General features: G+C 48.0%; 1 protein-coding gene across 2 annotated transcripts in view; it reads right to left on the bottom strand.

The window, feature by feature from the left end:
• LOC119801788 (agouti related neuropeptide) overlaps positions 1–20,315 on the bottom strand; it is a 66,126-nt gene that overhangs the window by 20,219 nt on the left and 25,592 nt on the right. The gene's annotated exons all lie outside the window — the stretch shown is intronic.

Here is a 20,315-nt window from a genome sequence, read left to right as displayed (position 1 = left end):
GGAGGACTCACCCGGGAGTTGCTTTGCTTAAATAAACCTGTTCTTTTACTTTTTCAATTTGGCTTGAACTGGCTTACTGCATAGGCAGAGAAACCTTCCATGAAGATACAGAAAACTTATTAACAACAATAAAAGCTCTATGCTAAATGACTGCAGGCTGTGTAGCTCTGTTTCTCAGAGACAAACTTAATTGGAATATAGAGGCCTCTCTAGGGTTAGTGAACATCAGTCAGAAGCACCCAGACACAGACCCCATAGCATTTCTTACACACATACACACACACACACACACACACACACACAGAGAGAGAGAGAGAGAGAGAGAGAGAGAGGGAGAGAGAGAGAGAGAGAGAGCTCACCAGCAATCACATTGCAAACTGGATTGGTGCATAACTAGTTTTCATACATACAGACTGTCCTTAGTCCAAATGTGTATTAAAGCTCAATTAGCATTTCAGAATCATTTAGTAACTATGTAACTGCATGGGCTTCATGCTCCAAAGGGTCCATGATTAGTTGCATGCTCTGCTGTTGTTATCTTGAAATTCATAATCAAATGAGTGAGGCACTCTGCATTTATTTTTCCCATTGAGTCTCACAAACTATGCCCTGGGTAAAATGTTTCAAGATCAAGGCAGAATAAGTGTGTCAGTTTGAAATAATATCCAGAAAGTAGTTCTCCAAGGAAATGAATATACTTAAAAATAAGTAGGGGAAGGCTGGGCGTGGCGGTGCAGGCCTCTAATTCAAACACTTGAGAGGCAGAGGCAGGTGGATCTCTCTCTGTGAGTTTGAGACTAGACTGGTCTAAACAGGGAGCCCCAGGTGAACCAGGACTATATCAAGAGACCCGGTCTCGAAAGAATAAACTGGAGATTACAATCCAGACTACGCATGCTATAATGAATTATAGCCACACCCAGAGAGACAAGGAAGGACAAAGATTTTTTAAAAAACAATTTATTTATTTATTATGAATATAGTGTTGTGACTGCATGTTTGTCTGCAAGCCAGAAGAGGGCACTAGATCTTATTGCAGATAGATGTGAGCTATCCTGTGGTTGCTGGGAATTGAACTCAGGACCTCTAGAAGAGCAGCCAGTGCTCTTAACCACTGAGCCATCTCTCCAGCCCAGGACAAATATTTTTAAAGGTGAGATAAAGTATCATAAGTAGTTTTGAAATGATTAGCTTTAAGAGAAGGGAGTGAAAACTGGAATTAGCACATAAAAAGAAAGAAACAAATAGGTAAAATTAATAATTAAAAAAAGAAAAAAGAAATAATTATCTCAAGCCGGGTGGTGGTGGCGCACGCCTTTAATCCCAGCACTCGGGAGGCAGAGGCAGGCGGATCTCTGTGAGTTCGAGGCCAGCCTGGTCTACAAGAGCTAGTTCCAGGACAGGCTCTAAAAGAGCTGCAGAGAAACCCTGTCTCGAAAAAACCAAAAAAGAAAAAAAAAAAAAAAAAGAAATAATTATCTCTGACTACGAATATCGTCAACTAGTTGGCATCTATTCAAGACTGAAGAGGTAGTTGCATGGCAAGTGTCCTTATAGACATGTGTGTGTGTGTGTGTTTACTTTTGTGCAAGATTGTGGGTTTTTTTTAGAAAGTCATTAAAATGGTTTTATGAAGCACATGTGTACATGAGAGTTTTTACTCCATTTTGTTAGGGATTGGCATAAATTATTCTCACAACTTTGTTGTCGTTGCTTTGGGGACTTTTGTCTGAGACAGGTTTTGCTGTAGAGCCATGGCTAGCCTAGCACTCACTATGTAGCTCAGGCTGGCCTCAAGTTCCCAGCAATTTTCTTGCTTTGGCCTCCCCGGCCTGGCTTGATTCATGTGGGTAAATGAGGCAGGTGGCTGAGGAACGCTAGCGCTGTTTGGAACATTTTAAAAAGTATTGCCAAATGTGGTGACATGCACAGGTAATCCCAGCTACTTGGGGGCTAAAACAGAAGGATTAAAAGTTCAAGGCCTGCTGGTCCTGACGTCATACACCTTTAATCTCAACATTTGGGAGACAGAGGAGGCAGGTGGATCTCTGAGTTTGACACTGCCCTGGTCTACAATGTGAGGTGAGTTGCAGGACAGCTAGGGCTACACAGAAAAACCTTCTCAAAAAAAAAAAAAAAAAAAAAAAAAAAAAAAAAAAAAAAAAAAAAAGTAGTCAAGGCCTATTTGATAGACTTAGTAAAAACTTGTCTCAAAATAAAAATAGGGCTGGAGATCTAATTCAGTAGGAGAGCACTAGTATACCCAGAGTCCTGGGTTCGGTCCTTAGTACTAGAAGAAGCTGATAGTAATTGCTACTAATGATGAAGACAGAGTGAACTCTAAGCAGGGTGGTGGTAGCACGCACCTTCAATCCTAGCACAAGGCAGGCAGAGGCAGGCGGTTCTCTGTGAGTTCCAGGACAGTCAGGGCTGTTGTTACACAGAGAAACCCTGTCTTATAAATAAATAAAAATCATTACCCACATTCATTACTCTGCCTTCTTTCACCAATATATTTGTAAAATATATGTTTAGTTGAGTAGGGAGCACACACCTGAAATCCCAGCACTTGTGAGGCTGAAATAGAAAGATGAACAAGAATTTGAGACCATCCTGGGCAATATAGTGGTTCCAGGACAGCCTGGGCTACATAGCAAAACCCAGTCAACAAAAGAACAAAGCAGCAACAACAAAGCATTTTTAAAATTCTACTGGGGCACTTGACAACCCTCAGGAATTCAACACAAGCACTCCCCCAGCCTTGCAAACGTTTGCAGAGATGGTGCACATTCCATTCAGATGGGAACCCCATCTGTCAGGTCTGTCAAAATCCCACCCTACCCCTCACCCGGCTGTGATAGAAATAGTCTATGATTCTCCCAAAGTGTGTGTGTGTGTGTGCGGATCCCATAGTTTTCTCAATTTCTAGGGCGAACTAAAGACTGTCATTGTTCAGAAACAGCAACAAAGATGAGTTGTGATTGCTGGACTTTGGAAGGTCCTGTAAAAGCTCCACCCTGGGCCTCTGGAATACAAAGCCCTGTTTTAATGAGGGTGCCCAAATCTAGAGAAAAAGTAACAACTCCACTGCCTCTCCTGATAGAGCAAATCAGGGTTTTAGATAAGAAAAGCCAGAGCCAGGAGTAGGCAGCGTGAAAGTGCTTGAGCGGCTCTCAGGTTTCCTGTGAGAAATCCCAGTGGAGAAGGCACTGCTGGCTGCTGCATAAATGAGTCACGGGCTTAGCAGGCCAGGGGAGATGGAAAGCAGATTCCAGGAAGCAAGCAAGATGGGATCTCTGGGAAAGTTTTCCATTTCAGTGTGAAGCTGTTAAGCTACTGTTCGGTGCTGGAAACTCAGAGGAAAAACACCAGCCAGAAAGACCAGGGAAGGCCAGTGAATTCTGGCTGTTCAGGCAAGAGGGACTTTGTACATCTGGGCAATCAGGAGCAAGTGACCAAGATGACACCATCCAGGCAAGGAAAGTGTGAGAAAATACCTCAGTGTCCCAGGCTTCTAGCCTCTCACAACCCAGCAGGTATTCACTTGCGCATGCCGGCACACTCATACAGAGTGACGAGGAGGAAGGTTGGGGTGGGGGAGCAATGGTGGAAATGTGGGTGGATGTTCTAAAGAACTTCAAGGAAAGAAGTTTGAGGAACAGAGGTACAAGAAAAAACGGGGTGGATCCTTTGTATTCTATTTTTGGGTTGTTTGCGTTGTAAATTTATTAAGGTAGAAGGGGCACTTCCTAAGTGCCAGGAGGCATCCTCTTTGGCACTTTTTGTTCCCTTCCAGAACAATTTGTTTCTGTTTACTGAGCTCTCTGAGCAAGGGAACTGGGTCCACCCATGGGGCAGGCAGAGGACACAGCAGTGTCAAAGACCTAAGGTAGGACCCCGAATTCTCAGAGGAGAGCTCTCATGGTACTGGAGCACAGTGATGGTTCAGAGGCCTGAGGGATATTGAAATGACCTTAAACTTCAGTCTGGTAGTGGGTAGAACAGGTCTGGGGAGATCGGTGCCCTTTAAGGTCAAGGTTGAGTGGGGGAGGTCCCACTCAGCACATTCTCTTCTGTGTGACATTAGAAATAATTAACCTGGAGACCATAACTGCTGCCACCAGCATCCTTTAGGAATTCAGGCACTCCTACTTCATAGCCCTGAAGGAAAAGGGAGTCTCACTAGGATATTATCAGATGTGTTGACCTGTGGTCACTGTATACTAGCTCTCTTGGCGTCCTGGGACAGCCCCCTGGGTTCTCATGAGCCTGAGCTAATGGCTGCTGTCTCCCAAGGACAAGAGCACCTAGAAAGATTCTCTTCTTGTCAAGTCTTATCAGGCCTTCAAAGATCCTAACTCACTTTACAATGTCATCTTGGGGAGCAAAGAAGTCCAGGAAAGGAAGGTAAGTCTTGGGTCCCAGATCAGCATGGCCACTGGTTTACTGTGATGACCAGCAATCATGGCCTTCCGCTCCCTAGAACTCAATTATATATATATATATATATATATATATATATATATATATATATATATATATATGGGTCTTCTGGACATAGAAAATTGGACAATCAGGTGATTCAGCCTAGACGTGGCCCTGGAATAGGGTACTCTAGGTAAGAACAGGCAGATCAGATAGTGATAGAGGAAGTGAAGTAGGTCATCTTGAGGGCAAAGAAAAAGATTCCTGACCAAGCCTGGAGTCCATAGGAACAATCGAAAATGCACTGATGTCACAGCCGGGACCTAACAGGCAGACAGGTGTGAGTCAGGCAAAAGAAGGCAAAAAAAAGGCAGTGTACAGATCACCCTGTACCAAGACAGAGAGAGAGGAGAGAAGGGGATGCATTCAGAGAGCATGAAGTTCAGTTTGGCAGGACTTAGGTCCTCCTACGGAGGAACTGGCCAGAGATGAGGAACCAGTAAGAAAGTGAAGATGGGCAGGGTCCAACCTATAGAGGCAATCCACCCCTGAAGACTAGACTAACTCAGGGGAATGAAGGACACTAGGGTCAGGTGGAAGTGTGGTACAAGTTGAGGTTCTCTTGGAGGATAATGGGGTGCCAGCGGGATAGTCACAGGAGTACAGTTGTGAGGAGATGAGATCAACTTTAGGCATTGAGTTTGGGGTGTGCAAGGGTTATCCTAATGTAAGGACTGAGAGAGAGAAGGCTAAGCCACGAGGTGCTACTGCGGATTCAGAAGCTAGGCCCTGGAAATTGTTGGGATACCAAGAAAGAGGGAAGGAGAATCAGCTCCCAAGAACCAGAAAGAGAGCTCGCCATAGAGAAGCAAATAGAAATCCGAGAGTAGCAGTTACAGAAATCAGAAGCAAAAGATGGAGGCCGGTAGGAGTGAGGACTAGGAAGAGAAGGGGCAGAGAATGTATGTCCCTCCTGAAGAGGCTTTGGGCTGTGGAGGAGTTGTTTTTGTTTTTTTCTTTTTTAATTTTTATCCTGCCCCCCACCCCCACCCCGGGTTCTCGGGTCCTCCCGCTGCACCAGCGTAATCCGCCATTTAATGTTTCCCTGAAGAAGCAGCTGTGGTGGAGGTCCAGGGTTCCTGAAATGAGACCGAGTTTGGGTGTAAGAAGGGCGGACACGCCAACTGAGCATGTTTTACAGGGCACACCCCAGTCCTTATTCAAGGAGACTGCTCCGTTGATGGGGCACCCCTGGCGTCGGCAAAGTTTGTAACTGCACTGTGGATACTTCCCACACGGTGGCACCAAAGGCCCACTCTGTATTGGGGCTTAGAGCTGACAGGGCAGGGGTCACTTTGGGGAGCCTCATTGACCAGTCATAGTCCAGAACAGGAAGGGATTACCAGATGCCTGGTGTCCAGGACACTTACCGTCTCCACCAGGCCTCCCGGCTACACCTGCGTCAGACGATTTCAAGGAGTAGGATACACTCAGAAACAACTGCGAGCCATTAACTCCACAGCCCTTTCCTAAGAGGCCTGGCCTAAAAGGATCCTAGGGGAACAGCTCATCCCATGACCTGGGAGAGGGCAAGGACATTCCTCCCACTTGTCCCTTAGGAGAAAGGAGTCAGGAAGGAAGGAAGGACGCCCAGCCCAGCTCCAGAGAGACACAGCCACCCCACCCCTTACTCTTACCAAACCAGCAGGGCCCCCTCTCACTGCTCCCCCTAGAGGCTTGAAACTGGACCAACAGGGACCACGAGAGACACAGCTGGGTGTGTTGGGCGAGTCCCCAGGGAAGCCAGCCTGCTTGCCGGGCCTATAAACTTACACCTCCTAGCGCAGAAGCCAGCCTGGAGCTGTCCAAATAAGTAATGGCCACGTTCGCTTTCCAAAACAGTGCCAAGTTTACCGAAATCTTTCATGGTATAAGTAAATACAAAGTCGAGAGAAATTACAACTCTGGGCTGAGACAGTCTACCGGCACGGGAAGGCGCTGATAGCTCTCATGGACAACAGATGCAGATAAGCGTTGTTCTGGAGCTTTCTACACCCACTGTGTTTGTTTTGTTGAGGGACCAGGGACTCTCAACATATTCAAAAAACTAACATCCTCACGTGCCAGCCAGCTCTGACCCTACTTGGACCTTCCTTTCCCGCTGGCCACAGCGTGCTGTAGGCATTCACAAGGTCTTTCAGCACCCCCTCACGGAAGCTCTATGTAATCTCTGCACCTTTGGATAAACAAGTGAGTAATCAATATTTTCAGACAGAGCTTTTCCTTCTTCAACAACTGTTTCTTTGGGATAAATCTTTCAAAGAGGGTTAACAAGGAGGGGGGAGACAAACCTCGATCCCTCTTTCCTCTACCCATGTGTCCAGCTGCTTTATGGGAATGTCCCTTCAGATGCTGCCTGCCTAAACTAGCCATGTCACAGTCCCCTAACTCAATTCTCTAGGCCTCCCCACCTCATTAAGAAAACACCAGGGCTCTTGCATGATCCTCTCTCCAGAGTTCTTGAAGCACCAACCTCTGCATTCTGCCTTCCAAAGATTCCTTTAATTTCTCCTATTCTCCTCTTCCTCCGTTTCCCCCAGCTAGGCCCATGCCATTATCAACTCACCTAGAAATTGTACCAAAGTCCTTGTGACCCACATCCTACTGCCTGGGTGACTTTTGCTAAGTACAGCTACTATATGACTCGAAAATCCCCCAGCATAAAGCCAAGGCCATCATTACTCTAAGGATAAAGTCTTGCCCTTCACTCAGTGCCTAAGGCTCCCCAACATTAGTTCCTTCACCAATGCATGCATACATAGTTCTCCAGCCATGTTGGGCTTTTGTTCTCTTCTAGCAAAAATGATTGCTTCTCTTTTCTTGCCTTGAGCCCGGCTGCCATCCTACATCACATAGGCCTCAAAAACCTGCTTTCCATCTGCCAAGAATCTCCAACATGTCACCCTAAGGGCCCTTTCCTAGCAACTTCCACTTACCAGCTCACACTACACACACACACACACACACACACACACACACACACAATCTCACACATATACATTCTTGGTTTTGGTGACACAAGAGGTACAAAAACTCAAGAGATCAGAACAAAACCTGTTCTGATCGTGAGCCCCCAGGGACAAGGATGGAGGTGGCCTAACTTTGGTCCCTGCAAGGTGGGCAGGTGGTTACGTTCTTGGATATTTTCTGAAAGTTTGGTAACTATCTGGCCAGTGAATGAATGACATCGCCAAAACACAGTAGTGGAGAGGTTTTTATTTTATCTTTTCCCAGAAAGCAAGGGGAACTTGTGCCTCAGAGTTGTAACCTGTGGGGGCCTGTGGGGAAAAATAAGGGAAGCTTCTGTTTTTCTTGACTTTTCTTTTTCTTTTTTGAATTTGAATGCACAGTTCCCCAAAGTGGAGCAGTCAGTACCATGCACTAGGGCCCTGACAATCCTCTGACTCTGCTAAAGGGATTTTTCTCAGGCCTGGGTCTACCCCTCTAAGAACGTGAGCTCTTCTAGGTTAGAAGTGCCCATGCTGGGGCTGGAGAGATGGCTTAGTGGTTAAGAGCACTGGCTGCTCTTCCAGAGGTCCTGAGTTCAATTCCCAGCACCCACATGGCAGCTCACAACCATCTATAATAGGGTCTGATACCTGCATGCAGGGATACAGCAGAGCACTCATACACAAAGTATAAATAAAGTTTTAGAAAAAGAAGCAGTGCCCATGCTTCCTTCAGCTTCAAAGCCAGTGCCTGGCAAAAGATGTGCTTAGGACAGAGCAAAACTGGCTGTGACTCAGGGAGCCAATCTGGAACTCAGACCTAGCCCTTCCTAATCACATGACCTGGAAAGTCATTTGCCTTCTCTTAGCTTCAGGTGTCTCCTGGGAAGTGAGTTTCTGCTCTCTCCATCCAATGCCCGCTTGCTCATGGCTGGGGAGAGGCCTGAACGTTCTCTAGCATTCCATGGCTCTCAGATGTTCCCCTTCCTTCGATGCCTCTTGGAAGGGGGAAAGGGCCCGATAAATTCAGAGGTGTGCCATCTCCTCACTGCAGTGCCATCTGCTCCTGGTCACAGGTCTGGCTACAGACAAGAACAATACACAGGGATGGATGCTCAGAAAAACTGGAAAACCAGAGGGCACGGTTAGGGTGGCATTTGATTTTGTTTCCCAAGATGATGTGGTGGGTGATATAGCAGACCAGACAGAAGATAGGTTAGGAGAAAGGTCTGAGCCAGAGAGTAAGAACTTCAGGCAAGCTGGTATAGTAAAGCTGAAGTAGAACAGATGCAGTGCAGAGAAGCACAATAAAGAAGAGAGGCTGTGGGGCCAGATCTCTCTAGGGCGCTACCACAGTCTGGATGGCAATGAGGACCCATGGAAATGGCTTAGGCAGGAGAACCTATGACTGAATTGATGATTTAAAAGATGGCTCGGAGCCTTTAATCCTAGCACTCGGGAGGCAGAGGCAGGAGGATCTCTGAGTTCAAGGCCAGCCTGGTCTACAAGAGCTAGTTCCAGGACAGGCACCAAAGCTACAGAGAAGCCCTGTCTTGAAAAAATACCAAAAAAAAAAGATGGCTTGGATTGGTGAGTGGAAACCAACTTTTGCTTTCGGTGACAAAAACAGACTGAGGAACAGAAAACAAACAGTGACCCAGGTCATCATAGGAGCAGTGACAATGGACAGAGAGACAGAAGGCAGAGGGGCTGAAAGTGAGGAGTGACGGAATCATCCATTAAACATGAGAGATTGCTCAGTAGTTAAGAACATTTAGTGCTCTTGAAGAGGACCCAGCCCCCACACAGCAGCTCACAGACACGTTTAACTCCAGTCACAGGGGATACGACACCCTCTTCTGCTTCCTAGGTCATCAGGCATAAAAAACACCGTCTATGCCCATAAAATTAAAAATAAACAAATCTGTTTTGTTTCATTTATTTTGAGACATGCTCTCATTATGTACCGTTGGCTGTCCTGGAACTTTATAGGTAGACTAAGCTGGCACAGAACTCAAGGACATTCGCCTGCTTTTATAGCTCAGATGCTGGGATTAAAGGTGTGTGCTACCACTGCTGGCAATTTTTCTAAGTGGGGATTTTGAGGCTGAGAATAAAGCTCAGCGGTAGAGTGACTGCCTAGTACGCACCTGGCCATGGGCTGCAGAAGAGTTCCCAAAGTGGATTACACGATTTCAGCCTTTGAAAGAGTTCCTCAGAAGTGGTCACACGGGGAAAGCTCTGTGCCATTGTCAGTCCAGACGGTCAAGCTGCCTAGCTCCCGGTGCTCAAGGAGTGTTCGGTGACAGAATGACAGAACACTAGTAACGGGGGGGGGGGGGGGGGAGGGGAGAGTGAATTTAAAAATGTGAAGTGGGTACAACCCAAAGGACTAGGAACCAGGTAGAGTGGCACATGCCCTCAATCCCAGACTTGGGAGGCAGAAGTAGGAATAGTGTGAGTTTAAGACTAGCCTAGGCTACGCAGCAAGACCTTGTCTCAGGAGACCAAAGGCAAAAAGTAGCTCAAGAGGAGAACACTTGCCTAGTGTATAGAAGGCCCTGGGTTTGATTTCCAAAAGAGACAGAAGGAAAGAAAAAAAAAAAGAGGACAAGTAGAGAGGGAAGGGAAGAATTCTAGAGCAGGATACTGATACTCACTCACTCATTCGATAAATAGATTCTTCAACTCCCACTAGGAGCCAGGATATGGTGGTAAGCACTTCTGAGATCTCTGCCTCCACAATGCTTAGAGACCACAGTCAGGTTCCTTAATCTCGCGTTAAGCACACACGGCTTGCTTGCTATCTGGTGCCGATACAAGGCACGAAAAGAATTGGCCAGAAGCCTGACACAAAGGAAAGAGGAGAAGCTATCTGTAGACAAAGTGCTTGAAGCATGACTTGCTGAAGGGGTGACTTTAGAGCTAGCCAGAGCCTACAGACGTCAGTTTTGAGACTTCCAGAGAGGCTCAACCTCTGACCGCAAATGTGTGCCTGGGTAAAAGTGATGCTTTACAAGGTTAAAGGTAAAGTACCTGGTCAGATAAGAACCGGAAGCCGGGGTGGTGATGGCACCAGCACTAGAGAGGCAGAGGCAGGCGGATCTCAGTGAGTTCAAGGCCAGTCTACTCTACAAAGTGAGTTCCAGGACAGCTGGGTCTATTACACAAAGAATTATTGTCTTGAAAAACAAAACAAAAACAAAAACAACAAAAACAAAAAAAGGAAGAAGAAGAAGAACTGGGAAGAGAGGCTAGAGAAATGGTTCAGTGGTTAAGAGCACTGGCTGCTCTTCCAAAGGACTTGGGTTCAATTCTTAGCATCCACAGGACAGTACACAGCTGTAACTGTGACTCCAGGCTAGGGGGTCTGATACCCTCACCCAGACATATATGCAGGCAAAATAACAATGCACATAAAACAACAACAAAAAAGAACTGAGGAGGGAGTATGGGCATTCACAAGGGCATCCAAGACCAGCCTGGGAGGATGAAGATGTTGGTATCCCAAGAGTCCCAGTTCTACCTAAATTGGATTGGTGAGATCAACCTTCAGGACCAGGGTCAGGGTTAGAAATCTGGGGACCTCTTAAAATTCATCCAATCACTCCTGAGTATGTCTGACATACTTCAAAAGATGAAGCGCTACAGGGAAGCCAAGGGGTGGAGGATCAGGGACATAGGGTTGGAGAGAGCTAGTAGCATCTGATTAGTAGGAGAGATAGAGGATTGGAGTCAGCTGTTTACCCCATGGGGGTCAGTCAGGCCAACTCTCTATTCAACTATAACCCATTTCTTGGAAGGGCCAGCCCTGGCCTTGGAGATGAGGCTTTAACCTGGAGGGCCAATGTGCGTTTCCAGTATGCATACCCAGAGTTTACCAGGTTAGCCACTTATATCCCAGGAAGCAAAATCTGTAACTCCACAGAAAGTAGTACCCAATGAGTGGTGAATGCATGCATGGCCTAGCTATGGGCCCTGATTTATTAGCCAGATAATAAATCTGACCCTGCAGTGGGAAGTTGAATCTGGCTGAAAAGGTGGGGGAGGGATGGGAGCGGGCAGAGCTTCAGTCCAGAGGGGTGGGATGGTTAGGCTTCCGACCTCCCTTTTGGCCTTTCCAGACCCTAACTATTTTCTCCAACCAAGCCAACTTTCAGTGTCAGCTCCAAGAACCTGCTTATGTGACAGGAAGGGGGCCTGAGGTCTTTAGAACTGCAGAGATCTGGGTAAGAGGCAAGTAGGAGGGGTTCCCTAGCGCCCCCTACCCCAGTTTTAAGGTCTGCTTGAGATTCCCAGGAAGCCGCTCGGTTCCCGCAGACGCCTTCAGGTTCCCAAAGGTCTCCCCTCCCACGAGCTGGTTGTCACGGTAGGCAGACCACACTACCCGGCTACCCGCGAAGGTGGAGCGAGCTGTGGGCGCCCCTTAGGGGTGCGGGAGCCTGGGGTAACGCAGGAGGTGGGGCCCGGCGGGGCGGGGCGGCGGGGCGGAGGGAGGGGCAGGCGTCGGCGGCGGCGACAGCGGCAGCTGCGGCGCGAGCAGGCCAGGCAACGCCGAGAGCACCGACAGCGCGAGGTCCTTGAAGCCCAGCGCAGCCATGTGAGTGTCCGCGCCATTTCCGAATAGCCATGGCCGGGAGAGGGGGCGGGCGGTGGATCCCGTGTCTCCCGCACCCGCGCCGCCCAGCGACTCCCGGATCTGCGACCGGGTCCCGCCTCACCCCATTCTCGCGACCCGGATCGCGCGGTGTCTTTTCTCCCCACCTCCCCCACCCTCACCCCCGGCGCCGAGGACACAGCTTCGCCCCACAAAAGCTGCCGCCTCCGGGTCTGCCGCGCCCGCCGCCGCCTTCTTTCCTTCCGCGCAGGCCGCGGCGGCCGTGCCCTGGGGCTCCGCGGTGGGCAGGCCCGAGGGCGAGCCTGCGGCGCCTCTCGGGACCTGGGATTAAGCTTGCCTTCCCCCTCCCCCCCCCCCAGCATGCGCTGCCCACGGCGCGGCGGGAGGCTGGTCTGGGAATGGGAAGGGGCGACAGGGTGCAGAGGACCTCTCAGACGAGCTAGTCTTACCGGCCCTTCCAACCTAAGCTGCTTTGGGGCCAGGCCCGAGGTAACTGAGCCTGCTCGAGGCCACACTCCCCACCCAAACCAAAGCTGAAGCCGGAGAAGGTCGCACTGGTGGAGGTCGGTGACCAGACCCTCTCCTGGGAATGGAAGCCGCTATGGGGACTCAGCAAACAGTCAGTACTGAGCATCCTGTAGAACTGGTTTGGGGAAGGGGTTGTTCGCCTGGACTAGAGCCCCGCTTAAGTCAGCCTCAACACCCTCTGTCCTCCTATCCCGAGTTAAGCCTGAATCTGACCTCTTTTACCGGCCCTTCCAGATCAGTTCTGATTTATGTGCAGGCTGGACTCTCGGGTGTACAATCTAATATAATAATAACGGTGCCCTTGCCACCATCTGTGTGGTTGCGTGTGTCTTGGGTCTGCTGTATTCAGCTGACATGCATGCAGTCTTTTGAGGAGGTCTATGACCATCTGGTAGGTGTACGTACTGGGCCAGAGAGGTTAGCATCGTTCTCAAGGTCACACAGCTGTGTCGAGGAGAAGCAAGAAATTGATCTGAATTTTTGCCTCTGCACTATCCACCATCCTATTATTGACAATGGGGCTGGGTAGGAAGAGAAAAACGATAATAGAGCTAGCTACACAGCACTACAGCCGGACAAGGACTGGCATGGCTCCCTCGTCTACCTCCGACCCGGTCCGGGTCCTGTGGGCAGCAGAGCGGGATGAGCAGTCCCCGGTCTGGGTTTGGGTGAGAGGGAGAAGAGCACACAGAGCTTTGGATTAGGCTATGCCTAGGTGGAAAAGCAGGCGAGGAAAGCGAGGGTGAGTCAGAGCGTTCCCAATCCGCCACCGCTGGAACTCGCGTCCTAGCCAGACCCAGCTGGGGGAGGCTGTCCAGCTCCCAGAGCGCGGCGGGACAGAGAATGTGACCAGCTGACCAGGGAGGAGGCCGGCAGGAAGTGAGGCCACCAAGCAGTCTCCACCCGGTTCCGGGGGTGGGGTGGGGGGGTCCTCGGCCACGGCAGGCCCCCTCCCCTCTTCATTGCCAGTTCTGGTTGGTGGCTGCCAGATGACGTCAGCAGCTAGGTTTGGGGCAGTTGCCATGGAGACAGGGACAGGCTCCTGCGCGCGACCCCCTTCTCCCTCGCAGTCACCCTTTTGCCTGGGTTATTTATAGCTTCTGTTTACCTCAGTCTGCTGTGGCCCTACAGCTGAGAGGGGCTGGACCTAGAGACTCGCAGAGAGGCTATGGCTAGTGTCAACCGACCACTGCACAAGATGGACAGTACCATTAGCCGTACTTTCCATCCACACAGGTGTATTAGTCTTGGCACAGGAGCTATTGGGGGGCGTCTATAAAAAACTGGGGTTCACGCAGGCAGTTAAGATTCCATTCCCTGCCGGGTGGTGGTGGTGCACGCCTTTAATCCCCGCACTTGGGAGGGCAGAGGCCAGGCGGATCTATGTGAGTTCGAGGCCCTACTTGATCTACAGAGTGAGTTACAGGACAGACTCTAAGGCTACACAGAGAAACCCTGTCTCGAAAACAGAAAGAAAGAAAGAAAGAAAGAAAGACAAGAAGAAAGAAGAAAGAAAGAAAGAAAAGAGAGAGACAGAGAGAAGAGAGAAGAGAAGAGAGAAGAGAAAAAGAAAGAAAGAAGGAAAGAAAGAAAGAAGGAAGGAAAGAAAGAAAGAAAGAAAGAAAGAAAGAAGGATTCCATTCACTGTTGAGTTGCATACTTCATAACCTTTGGGACCTCGATTCTTTCTTTCCCATGTCCAGAACACATTGTGGACTTGACAGGAGCTAAGGCTCCCGTCTCTTAGCAGCCAGCACCCACCAGTTGAGATAGATCCTCTCCATTAGGTAGGGATGGGAGTAGGTGTCAGCCTTTCCATCCACCTCAACAGGGGACGAGACTGCCTCCCCCAGAAGTGGTCAGTTAATTGTACATTCTCGGTGGCCATTTAATGGTGAGGTGGGGTGTGGCGCTGGTGTTCCCAACAGTTACTCATGGTTCCTGAGTATAGGGGTTAAGTGGCAGCAGAGCTGCTGCCAGGGACAGAAAATGAATAGAATAACCCGTATGCTCTGAATCCAGAATCCCAGGACACCTCCTCCCTGTCCCAGTCCCAGTCCCAGGGAGCTACCCCTGACCCATGCATATGGTATGTGGTGTAATAAACTGGGAAGGGAAAAGGAGAATCTTAGGTTGGGTAGGAGAATCAGGGTAGACCCAGACTTGTGTCCTAGGATCTACCCCTCCAGAAGGTCAGGATCCTGTTCCGAAGACTGGGCAGCCCAGCTTCCGCCCTCAGCCCCTCCTTCCTTCACTTCCCAGATGCTCAGGTCTTGGTGGAGGGCTCCAGAAATTAAAGCAGAGGGCAAGCAGGTAGGACCCAGGACCCAGAGAGTCTAGACTGGTGGGAAGATAGATAGGGTCTCCTGGAGAACTACCACTTAGCAATGTGGCCTTGAGGATCAGAGAGAGGAAGCTATAGAGGTACCAAAAAGGGGGAAACAATCCAGAGCAGGCTTCCTAGAAGGAGAAGTTGGGGAGACAGATGGGAAAAGAGAGGGAGTGAGGCTAAGAGCAGCGAAAAGGAGGGCTAGGAATGTAGCTCACTGGTAGAGCGCACTTGCCTAAGAACCTAAGGTTGAGCCTAGCAACACCACACGCACGCACACACGCACGCACACACACACACACACACACACACACACACACACACTAGTGGAAAAGGGTATGGGAGGGATGGAGTTTGTTGCCCAGACGCTAAAAACCTTGAGTGTGGCAGGAGGGGTCACAGTTGCTACAGAGAAGGACAGAGGCCAGGAAAGAAGCATAGGACTTTATTCATAGGAGCAGGAGGTAGCTGTGAATTTGTTTTGTTCTGTTTTTTGAAACAGGGTTTCTCTGTGGATTCTTTTGAGCCTGTCCTGGAACTAGCTCTTGTAGACCAGGTTGGACTCTGAACTCACAGAGATCCACCTGCCTCTGCCTTCTGAGTGCTGGGATTAAAGGCGTGCGCCACTACAGCCCGGCAAATTACTCTATAGCTCTCATTGTTGTTGTTTTTGTTTTTTGTTTTGTTTGTTTGTTTTGGAAATTTTTATAAGAGTCTGAATAGAGAGATTTTAAAGATTTAGAATCTTAGATCAGAATGTCTAGGCTTGAATCTGGGCCCTGCCACTTACTAGCTGTGTAATCTTGGGTAAATTAATAATCACTAATAATAGCAGCTAATACTTGCTGTGTATTCATGTACTTCTCCCTCCCCTAAACACTCCTGTAGATGGAGATACCCGACTTCATGCTTCCTGAAGTGGTTGCTATTATCTTTATGAGTATCTGAAGTCTGAAAGCTTAAGAAGTGTCTTGGCCCTGTGAGTTTGAGGCCAGTCTGGCCTACATAGCATGTTCCAGGATAGTCAGAGCTACAGGGAAACCCTGTCTCAAGCACCAACCAACCAACCAACCAACCGAACATCTCACCCAAGGTCACATACAGTCAGTTCACCTCAGCTGTGAAGTAGGGCTAATAATAAGACTTACCTATATAGGCTTCTTGTTGGAATTAAATGATCTTTGTTCAGCATATTGCCTGACATTCAGTAAACACTCAAAAAGGGACAGGACTGTTTGTTATTGTTGTTGTTTTTGGCATTGTTGGTGACTGGAATTTTCAAAAGAATGTCTTAGTGAATAAAGAATGGTTGATTGCAGGATAAGGAGAGACAGGGAGCCTAAGAGAGGCTGCTTAGATGCTAGGATAGAGTTGGTAATAGATCGGACCTGCTGTGAGGGTGCACTCTAGAGACACACTCTGTATGTGTGTATGTATGTATATATGTATGATGTGTGTGGTGTGTATTTATGTGTATTAGGCATTAAACTAGAACTTTAAGCAGGCTGAGCAAGCACTTTGCCTCTGAGCTATACCTAAAGACTTTAAAAAAAAATCTTTATTTACTTATTTATTTATTTTTAAATTTTGCAATAGTGTCTTAGTAAGTTAGCCAGGCTGGCCTTGAATTCACTTTGTAGCTCAGGTAGGCATGAATTTTTGGTTCTGCTTCAGCCTCCCAGGTAGATGAAATTATAAACTTGTACCCCCAGGGCTGGATCCTGAGGCGTCGAAAGGCTTGATCTGTCAGGAGTGGGTGACTGAGTGGAGGCTGAGTGTAACTCACGGCAGGACCAAAGATGACTCCCAGTTTCTGTTTTGAACAAATAGATAATAGGACTGTCATGGGATGGTTAGAACTTGGAAAAGTGGTCAGTTCAGTCCAGTGACCTCAAACTTGGCTCTTCTCCCCTTACAGGCCACTACACATTGTCGGTTAGTTTGTGGGTAGACATCTGGGAGGCAGTTGGATAAGCAGGCCTAATGCTTACAAGATTGGTTTGGTTGAGGATAGATAAGGATGTGGAGAGGTATATAGCCCAAGGGTTGGGACAATGAAGTCCGTTTGAGGATAAAGAGAGAAACAGTTCTCCGTGGGAAAAGAAAATGTATGGTGTTAAGTAGGCAGAAAAACAGAAGTATGTGGCTTCCTTTTTTAAAAAAATTATTTTTATTTTGTGCACATTAGCGTTTTCCCTGCATGTATGTCTGTGAGAGGGTGTTGGATCCTGGAGTTACAGATAGTTGCAAGCGGCCATGTGGTTGCTGGGAATTGGACCCAGGTCCTCTGGAAGAACAGTCAGTGCTCTTAACTGCTGACCATCTCTCCAGCCCTACTGCTTCTTGAAATTCATGGAAGGAAGGGGTTAATGAAGAGGAAGGGAACCATGAGTCCAGTACTTTATTGAGAAAGAGCAGGAGAAGGAATAGACTCTAGATACTGGGTTGATTCAGCAACAGACAGGTCATTGCTGACCTTGTCAAGACTAGTCACAGGAGGGGTGGGTGCAAAAAAGCCAGCCAGCAGGGGAAGAGGAGTAGGTGGGTGTGGCAAGGAAATGGAGGTGGACCATTCTTCCAGAAACTTGACTCAGAAAGGTGAGGAATGGGGTAGCTAGAGCAAGACACATTGGGATGTAATTTATTTTATCTATTTTGCATGTGTTGTGTGGTTTTTTTGAGATAGGGTTTCACTGTTTAACAGTCCTGGCTGTCTTGACGTCTGTTTTGTAGATGAGGCTGGCCTTGAACTCACAAGAGATCTGCCTGTCTCTGCCTCCCAAGTTCCGGGATTAACAGTGTGCGCTACCACTGCCCAGCTGTAATTTATTTTCTGTAGTTATTCATTCTCTGTGTGCATGTGTGCGTGTGTGCATGTATGTGTGTGTGTTTTGCTGGGGACGGAATCCAGAGTTTTGAGCATACTAAGCATATACTTTGCCATTGAGCTACATTCTAGATTCCCTGTATAGTTATTTACTTAATATCCAACTATATGGTGAAATCTAATGTATGCTAGGAGCAGTGGCATACACCTAAGGTCCAAGCTTCTCAGGAGCTAAGGCAGCAAGATTGCTTGAGCCTAAGAGTTTTGAGGCTAGCTCGGGAAATATAGCTAAGACATCATCCCTCCTCCCCCATCCCCTTCCTACAGAGGTCTGTCCTAAATGTACATCATGATACATTTTTTAAAAAATATTTATTTATTTATTTATTTATTATTATACGGTATTCTCAGTACTCTGCCTGCAGGCCAGAAGAGGGCACCAGACCCCATTACAGATGGTTGTGAGCCACCATGTGGTTGCTGGGAATTGAACTCAGGACCTTTGGAAGAGCAGGTGGTGCTCTTAACCGCTGAGCCATCTCTCCAGCCCCCATGATACATTTTGTAATGGAACACACCTATGTATGACCTGGAAATAGAACCCACAGCAGGAAATAGACACTTCGGAAGACCCCTTTTGCCTGCTTTCAGTTACAGCCTAAGGATAACTACTGTCTGAGTTTGGGTTCCATTGTTGTAGTAAAACACTACGACCAAAAGCAACATGGGGAGGGAATGGTTTGTTTCATTTTCTACTTCCAGGTAACAACAGTTCATCACTGAGGGAAGTCAGGGCAGGAACTCGAGCAGGGCAGGGACCCGGAGGCAGAAACTGAAACATAAGCCATAGAAGAATGTGGCTTACTGTCTTGCTGCCCATGGCTCACTCACTTTCTCACACACCCCAGGACCGCTTGCTCAAGTAGCACCACCCCCAGTTACGTTGGGCTTTTCCACATTCATCATTAATCAAGAAAATGCAGAGCCAGTTATTATGGAGCATGCTTTTAATCCCAGAACTCAGGAAGCAGAGGCAGGCAGGTGTCTGTGAGTTCAAGGTTAGTCTGATCTACATAGCTAGTTCCAGGCCAGTCAAGCAAGGCTACATAACTAGATCCTGTCTAAGAAAGGAAAAGGAAAATGCTCCTTGCCTACACTTCAATCTGATGGAGACATTTTTTTTCAGTTAAGATTCCCTCTTCCCTGATATGTCTAGATTTGCATCAAGTTTATGAAAACCAACCGGGACGATTGCTAATCTGACTTCTGCCATCACAAATTGGTTTTATGTGCTTTTTCTGTTTTTTTTTTTTTTTTTGTTTTTGTTTTTGTTTTTTGAAACAGGGTTTCATGTAGCCTAGGCTAGTCATGAACATCCGATCCTCCTGCCTCCAGATAATAGGATGCGGCCCCACACTCATGTGCTTTCTCCCTGTTTCTGAAATTCACTGTTGACGTGTCCCCTGGGGACATGCATATCGCCTTACTTGTGTTCTGTCTGTCGCTAGTTGACTACTGTAAGATTCACTCATATCACTGCATGTATTTTTTGTTTGTTTGCTTGCTTGCTTGCTTTTTGGAGACAGGGTTTCTCTGTGGCTTTGGAGCCTGTCCTGGACCTAGCTCTTGTAGACCAGGCTGGCCTCGAACTCACAGAGATCCGCCTGCCTCTGCCTCCTGAGTGCCGGGATTAAAGGCATGCGCCACCACCGCCCAGCTATTTTTCGTTGTTTTTACCACATAGTGATTCCGCTATTACTGATAGCCTTTTGGATAGTTTTCAGGCTTGTTTTCGCGTTTAGTGTAAGAGTGACTGAATTTACCGGTAAGTTGAAGAGAAAGTCTGAGACATCCATCTTCTCTGAGAAGGGAGAAAAAGACTAGCACCATACAGGATAATTTCCCAGGTAGGAAGTGAGAACCATCTGAGGTTGAGTATTGCACTGATTCCAGCTGCTATGCCAAGACCTCCCAGCTCAATTCAGGATGAGTGTAGGAGCAGTAGGAACAGGGAGTTGATTTGCCAGGTTTGCCAGGTTTGGTTTCTGCCACGCAAGACAGAGTGTAGAGTGCTGAGGATACTAACAGCAGGTAAGAGATAAAATGATGGCTTTGGGGGCTGGAGAGATGGCTCAGCAGTTAGGAGCTGGGGCTGCTCTCCCAGAAGTCCGGAGTTCAATTCCCAGCATCCACCTGGTGGCTCTCAATCATCTATAATGAGATCTGGTGACCCCTTCTGGCCTGTAAGCGTATGTGCAGGCAGTACACTGTATGTATATGTACTAAATTTAAAAAGGGATACTTTAAAAAAAGAGGGTGACTGTAAATGCAGGCTGGGAACAGGGTGTGCAGAGAGGTAAGAGAAGGAAGGTGGGAGGGAGCTGGAAGAGAAAGCAAGCAGAGGTGGACTGTGATCTCTGTGTACAGTGGTCTGTGAAATTCTGGGCTGTATCTCCAGTGGCTGGCACATGCTTGCCATGCAGTGGGTAGCTAAATAAATGGCTTGTGTTCAGGGGACCAGAGGTCCCAGGTAACAAAGAGATATGGTGATGGTGATGGGAGAATCTGACGATTGTGGGC

The sequence above is a fragment of the Arvicola amphibius genome, chromosome 15 (genome assembly GCF_903992535.2).
Source record: "Arvicola amphibius chromosome 15, mArvAmp1.2, whole genome shotgun sequence".
Taxonomy (NCBI): domain Eukaryota; kingdom Metazoa; phylum Chordata; class Mammalia; order Rodentia; family Cricetidae; genus Arvicola; species Arvicola amphibius.
Note: the sequence above shows the minus strand (reverse complement) of the source record. Positions and strands in the feature narration are given on the sequence as shown.